We start from the raw sequence: 8,369 nt of genomic DNA, 5'->3' as shown, positions 1-8,369 counted from the left end.
CTGCGACTTGCCTTGTTTGATAATTTAAGTCAAAAATTACTTATGTAATTTATATTCTAAATTATTTAACTTTTTTTAAATTACGGTAGGTATAAAGATATCTAGATGAAAACTGGTCATAAAACATAAACCTACTTTATTTCAGAAGCTAATGCATACTAGGTAAGACACATTGGATTCAAAGATTTTTTTGGGTTTCCGAATTAACATTCATTTAGACTAAGATGTCATACCGAGTTTTCAACGTTTATGTTGATATTTTGTTAAAGAAACTTGTGAAACAATTATTCTATACGACAAGGGCATTTTTCTTTTATGCAGCTCGTTATAGTAGTTCTTGCCCTTGTACACTTAGTTTACCGGGATAACTACTGCGTTTGCCTTATAACCATTCGAGCATTTGCTTTTAATCAGTTCTTCATTTCAAGGATTTCACCTTACCTTTGAAGCGTGTACTTGTCAGGGAATGCACTATATTTACGCCAAAGATGAGCTTATCTAATGGAAATTAAATGGAATTTTAAATTAACCATAAATCATATTTTTATTCTATTTAACTACTTATATCTACTTGATCAATAATAATCGCTTAATGTATGGTAAATGTGATTATTTAGCCTACAGTGCGATCGCACTTTCTTGGATTATTTTATTTGTTATTATTTTCAAATTATTGTTTTTATGATCAACAGTGGTGTAGTTCTATTCTAAAGTACCGAGAACAATACTGCACAGCACATGCATTATTTTTGTTGTATTATGTATTTATTAGAAAAAAGATGATTTTGTAATAACAACACGCCTTAAAGCTTTTCCGTTTAATAGGTGCCCAAAACACTCGCTGGGTTGCTATGGCAATTGTTTGCACTAAAAAGAACCAGACCGGCAGTTCCCAGTTTATTTGAAAAATTTATTTTTACCCATTAGAAGATTGCTATTAGTTAATACATCATAATCGTATAATATGTATATTTTTAGTACAATAACAAATGAACTTTACACTTGTTGCGCAAGTCTGAAACACGTAGGTGACGCTCAAGGTATCATTACTTCACGTCGCCGAAGGCTAAGTGGCTGCATCGATGTGCACTTGTGCAATGTGCATTCGAATAAGAGGTATGCAAATGCGCATTTTGATGCATACGCCTCTTTTGTTAAAGGAAAGGTATTATGTTTATCGTGGAAAGTTGAAAGTAGTCTTTGCCTACACCTCCGTAAACTAGATGCTTTTATTTTTGTGTTATTATTATAACAATATTACAGTATTAGATTACAACCGTAAATTGTCTTTGTCGATCATATCTCAGGGTTTTCGTTCAATGGGGTATTTCATGATGTGCTATTAAGAACAATAATAATTACTAACAAATAAATTTCTAACCGCATACAAAACTGAAATAAAAATATCATTATTATAACAATATTTTTATTTAATTAAATATGCTTCTTTTTTATAACAACTTTGGCTTGATAGCTATCCAGACCCTAAGGCACAATTATCATTGAAGTCTTTTGTCTTAATTAAGGTTGAAATAAGCGCAGCTTCTAGCCTAAATTAAAAGTAGGGATCCAAATCCATATTTCAATCAACACATATTTATTTAATATGTTTTGATTGAAATATGGATTAACAATTAAAACTTACATTTTATTCATAGCAATCCTAGATAATCCTAGAATAATCAAAAGATGTGGAATTTTATACATGGATTATGAAAGTTACCTTACATGTAAGACCATTGTAACTATTATATACAGATTATATCTACAAACCTATAGTTTCATTTATCCGACTTTGATGGTTCAAAGCTTCTGAATCCCTCGCCGGGCAAACGTGTACCTATTTAATTTGCATAAAGCTTCCCCCTGTCTTTTCATTGGCCTTGTATACTTCCAACTCGCTATAGCTTGAAAAGCTAAGATTGGATTACTCCTAATGGCCAAGAGGTTAGTATGATTGGATATCTATTTTAGAGCGGTGAAGGTTTGACGAATATGTATATTATTCGAGTTGTAATATACATAGTTGTATATACACTTTTAAATATTTGTATCTATAGATATTCTATTCGTATCTTAGGGATAAGTAATAACTTATCCCTAAGATACAATAGATAATTTGAGAGAAAATTGATGTCCCGATATATTAATCGGTTAATAAATCGATTAATAAATCGGGACATCAAATTTCTCTCAAATTATCTTTGCTGCTGTGTTTCCCTTCATTGGGAATTATTATGATGTGCAATTGCACAGAATCAATAATTTAAATCTATTTATTACTAAAATTTTGGCCTATAGTTATGAATATGATTAGTGAATTTCCATAGTTTATTATTTCAAATTGATCTCATTATCGAAAAATTAATTTGTTCGATACAAATTGCTTCAGCTTTACCTTAGTTTCAAAATATTGTTTTTTTTTAAAATAAGTTAAGAAAATCTTGACCAATCGAAAATTTTCGTAGGTCTCATTTTAAGCATCACAATAATAATTCATATTTCTGGGTCATAACCCAGACATACATACATATATATATGTATTTAGATTAGGAGTAAACATGAAAAATCTATTTGTAAAGTTTATATTTTTGTAAACTACACATGTCAATAATATTTCTCTTGATTTTTAATCTGTAACGCAAAATGTACTGTAAACTTTTGAATTTATTATCACTATTTACGTCAAGCGGAGCCGCAGTGTAAATGTAGTATTAATTACTCGTGAGTATATAAAAGTCTATTATAGTTACTGCTAGATAACGTACTGCTAAAATTAGAATACCCAATTAGGATCACTAACAGATTTCCCAATTTTCAACGGTATTGGGATTAACCAATCGTGATAGAGATTTTTGAGATCAATACATGCAGTACCAACTTAAGAACAACATATAGGGTACAATAAACACGAACGAAGCGGCGGGCTTATTCTAAGTTTGGTTAAGATACTTTTATTTATAATCTAGTGCAAAAACTCTGAACACACATATGTGTATGTTCATGTCATTATTCTTTACGGGGTACCTAAAAGCCTAAATCGTCTTGAAATGGCTATTTATGGAATTAAGATTTAAATAGTGACAGAATGTTAGTCCAGAATCATTCTAACTAATAGTACAAACTTACTGTCACATACTAAATGTGACAGTAAGTTTGTTTGTATGTTACCTCTTCACGTGTTATCTTCTGAACTAATCTTCTTGAAATTTCTTGTGTTCTTTTGTAGGTGGCGCTAAATTCACACGGGCGAGGCTCCGATTGAACCCAGTAAGTTTATAAAAAAGTGAAACAAGTATTACTAAAACGGGATTCGAGGAATTACTCAGTGCATTTGGAATTCTTCAAAGCACCTAATGCACTTGTTTCACCTCGAGATTTTTACGGAACCCACTATTTAGACTATTGGAAACTTAAATGGGCCAAGGCCGACTTCGTTTCCTGTACATGGCAATATAATTAAGGGGCTTTAGTTTAAAATAACTAGCTTCACTCGCAGATTTGACCGCGCGAATTTAGCGCCCAATCCCACAAAATCTATCTATAGTTTTTACAGAGTTGAAGTACCTATGCGCTTTTCAAGACTCTTACGTTATCTTTTTTTAAAAGATTGGTTAAGTAGACGTCGCTTCAAGGGATACCAAAAAAAACTAACTTTTCACATCTATAATATAACATACATACATAAACAAAATCACGCCTCTTTCCCGGAGGGGTAGGCAGAGACTACATCTTTCCACTTGCCACGATCTCTGCATACTTTCTTCGCTTAATCCACATTCATAACTCTAATATAATATAATTTTGAATTTCTATTAGGCCCAGCCGGTCTGATGACAGAGACTCGGAAGTTGCTATAGGAATTCGTATCTCTTAGTTTTCGATTTCTTTGGTTTTAACCAGTTCTTTTGGTGTAGATAAACGGAAAGCAATAAAGTTAGTACCCAGTATAAATTAAAGAAACTAATTTATGTATCTATTTTATACAGAACATACTTAGTTTGGTGCCTTTTCTAGTGTAAACGTACGTCGTGTAAAACAAATAAGCTCGTTAATAGTTAAGGAAATCCTCTCTTAGTGCACCACTAGATTACATAAGGCTTACATCAAATTTAAAGTTTGTCGACCTCGTAGTTAAGGCCGTACGTTGTATGGTGGTCAATTACAGACGGAAGAGTTTTATATAATATTGGCTGTTGTCCACGACTACGTCCGCGTAAATTTCGAGTTGAATCTACATTAATGTGAAATAAATCAATATACTAATCATATGAAATATTAACTTAAATATGTGACCTTACCGAGTATATTATTTTTGACCAAATTAAATCGGTTAAGTACTTTTGGAGATAAGCGTGATCATACATACAGACAGACAGATAAAAAAAATTTTTTTTTGATTTCTATTATTCATTCCAATTGTCCCTCTATCCATTTCAGTCAAAAATACTAATTGTACAGACAAAATATTTTTACTGTTTTATTATATGTATAGATAAATAGATTTGTAATAAATTTGTATTAAAGAAATTTTGAAATTAAAATAAATATCTAAATGCGGGTCTCATTTGCTTATGGAACACTATTAAAATTCACGCATAATTCTCCTTCCCAAGAAGAAGTCAGCCGGAGCTTTTATAAAAACTAAATAATAATCTTTGTTCAATCAAGAGACGTAAACGTTTCAGAAAAAAATTAAAACTTCCGTTCATTTTAAATTTCCTATTTAAACGTTCAATTTACTAAAAAAACTAAACCGTTGTTTGATAAGTGAAATGAAATACTCGCTGAACCGTTAGAAAACAAACGCGGGCTTTCAAGGCCAACTAGAATAACCACTAGGTTATTCCATAAACTCGAAGCCAGGGAGATAAGTTAAATGATGTTTTGTTTGCATATTATCTGCATGTGAAAACAACACCTAAATTACTCTTGCTGCGAAATAATTTAGGAATATATTGTTGATATTGTTTTAAGGCTCTCTCTCTCTCAATTATTACAACAAAGATGTAGGAATGTATTTGTTTAAGTAAAATGTATGTGCCGTGTGCATTGCCGTGTACCAATAGAAAAAATAATAGGACCACTCGGTTTTATTCCCATGGATGTCGTAAAAGGCGACTAAGGGGTAGGCTTTTAAACTAGGGATTCTTCTTTTAGGCGATGGGCTAGCAACCTGTCACTATTTGAATCTCATTCTATCTTAAAGCCAAATAGCTGAACGTGGCCTATCAGTCTTTACAAGACTGTTGGCTCTCTCTACCCTGCAAGGGATCTAGACGTTATTATATGTATGTATGTATGTAAAATGTAGATAAGTAATTCATATTTTGTACGGTGAATATTTAATAAAACAAATAAAAAATAGGTAGGTACATACAAAGTCATGAGAACCGGAAGATACCGGGTGTTAAAGGCTATGTATCCACCACGGGCAAAATCATGGCTTTATTAAGTCACACAATGATTGTACTTCTATTCCCAAAATTTGCCATATACATAAACGAAAAATATTAAATAATAAAATACCCATATTTCGACTTCTCACGAATCGAAAAATATTATTCACAAATATTATTATTTAAGTAGCTTTAGGTTTGCTCGCGCAAATTAATTTTCGCGTAAATCTTTCTCAACAGATCTATTTAATTTAATTGTACAGTCCACCCTTTATTTCATGGCGTAATGTTTTCATCACCATTCCTGTTATATTATTATCTATCTCGATTATGAGGGTTTAGCTTTTACTGATTTACACTATGATTTTGTAGTCATGTCATTGACCTTACCAGGACAATACTCTAGAACTATTCCCTATCCTAGGTCCCTGAACAGCGGCGGTCTACAAACGAGACTACTGAGTTAAGCCTTTGTGAGGCTTTTCTACAATGTAGGTATACTCGCAAAATGTTGTAACGTTATGAATCGTAAATTATTTGGTTTACACTATGCCTGTATTTAGTGATATTACTAACCATGGTCTTAGGTCAGGTTCACCTGTTAATGAAGGTCAGACGGCAGCTTGTTATTTAAATTACCTACTTTAACATTTATTTTCATGCTGGCCTGGCAGAGAAGAAAAGACAGAGTATAGGAATGCCAGTTAATTCTCTTCCCGTGCAGAATGTATGTGTGAATGAAGGATAAATGCTCATAAACTACGATTCTTATTTAAGGCGCTGGACTAGCAAACTATCACTATTTTTGTCTCAATTATATCATCAAGTCTTGTAACTTTTGGGTTTGCCCACCCCGTGAAGGATAAATACATAATCTTTGTTATAACCGTGGTCATTGGCAGACGGTTCCTTAGGGAGAAAGAATCAGGACAATGCCAGAAGGTTGATGTTCTTAATTTACTGTTGGTTATTCCATTATCAATCAATTTATGATGTCCTAGAACACTTACATTGTGGGATATGAAGTGAATGAAAGAGTGAGTTTGAAAACTCCCTTATAGTACAATATGATTGATAGTAATCCCGATATAGGCACTCCGTTTAGTTAAATTTCACTCATATTTACTATATAAAGTACTCCTCTTGACAATATCAATATTATTATAATGAAAATAATTAAAATTATTGCTGGTAGAAAGAGAATGCGTCATACTTTTCTGGAAAATTTTCAGAACTACTAGCCCAAATAAGCAATGTTATAATTGATTGAGTAACGAATATTTTAATTAATATTGGACAATAGATCTGAGTTGTACACAATTTTATTCCAATTATATAAGTTTCGGTTGTGATTTGGTGGTAGTCTGAACAAAAAGTAAAATCCTTAAAATCGTTACCTGCCGACATTAATAGCCAAGTAACCGCATAACAAACGTACATACGTCAGAACATACAATCGAAATAAGAACTTGCTCTATTTTTAAACTGGGTTAATAAAAAAGAATAAAACATATTTGAATTCAGGAATTATTTTTTTTAAGTCGATAAAAATGAACATTCCTAGGCATACCGGATAGACAAAAATATTCGATGAAATTTCATAAAGTGGTTATTCAGCGTGATTGCCAATCGTTTGAGCTTTGCATTGTCAACAGATAATTGAGTGATTTCGAACTGTGTCAGCTGAGCTTTTCATTCCAATATTGCTAACTGTTAAAAGACCCTTCATTATACTTTCACAAACATATTCGTGCAATTAAACAAAGACTGTATAATTTTAGTAACATGAAAAGTTTTGCTGTATTGATATGCAATTTTTCGTTGTTACAGTTTCAATGTGTCGAGTGGTTCCCTGTACTTAAAAAAAGGACCACTCTATATCTTTCCCATCAATGCCAACATCCATGCTGGCCTTTAAGCGAAGAAAAATCATAGTGTGTGCCAGCTGCTTCTTTTCCTGTGCAGATTGTAACTACTCTGTCTACTAAAGTCAAAGTCAACTCTTATGTTTTATTATATTTTTCATGGATCCGAAGTAAAAAGAAACTACTTCTTTTATAGAATGGAATGAATTGTCTTAATTAACAAATTTACATGACGACACAATTCAGTCTCGTTAAATAATTTCAAAATGGTATTAATAATATCCGCGCACATACGAGTAAGTACATAGCCGCTAAGTAATGACGCGACGAAGGAGCCAACACAATGATCATAAGAGGACACGCACGGGTTAGGGTTATAAAGGGGACATGTAAATCATGATAGTTTACCTTTATATTATTTGTTATCATGATTTTCTTCTCTTCTGAATCATTATCATACACTTTAAATGTTTTGCGTCTGTGAGCGATATAAATAAAACTTGTGACCCGACAATGACCGAATCGCATCTCCTTGTAAATTTAATCATTTTCTTTCTCCTAGAATTTGCGATTCGCCGTTAAAATGTTTACTTTACATATTAATTAATAGTAATCCTAATTAGGCTAAAACTGTGAACGGAGTAAACATGAAAAAAGAAGATAAACTTCTCAAGTATTTATTTCTATTTACTTACCGTACATTATTTTCTTACAACAAAACAAAATTGGATATAGGTAGGTATCTCGCCTCGTTGCTTATTAGAGTTTCCAAGGTCACTGGACCCTGTTATTTTTCAATGATGTCCATGAGTTTCAATATTGCTTTGTTCGCCGACCCACTCCGGCCTATTTATAATATGTAAAACATAATCTCCAGAATTCAAAAGAGGTCATATTCGCTACGAAAATGTTATTCAATTTTATCAGTTCTTTAAAACGCTTTCTCTGTTGACCAGCTTCCAAATCTATACAGAAATTATTACAATTAAAATTTTGCATTTTTATCATAGAACATTGTACTAACATTTGATATGGATTTTATCTGAAATAAACGATAATAATTATTATTATTATTAATCGAAACATTTATTAACATCAACAAATT

Source organism: Amyelois transitella, chromosome Z (genome assembly GCF_032362555.1).
Source record: "Amyelois transitella isolate CPQ chromosome Z, ilAmyTran1.1, whole genome shotgun sequence".
NCBI classification, from domain to species: Eukaryota; Metazoa; Arthropoda; class Insecta; order Lepidoptera; family Pyralidae; genus Amyelois; species Amyelois transitella.
Note: the sequence above shows the minus strand (reverse complement) of the source record.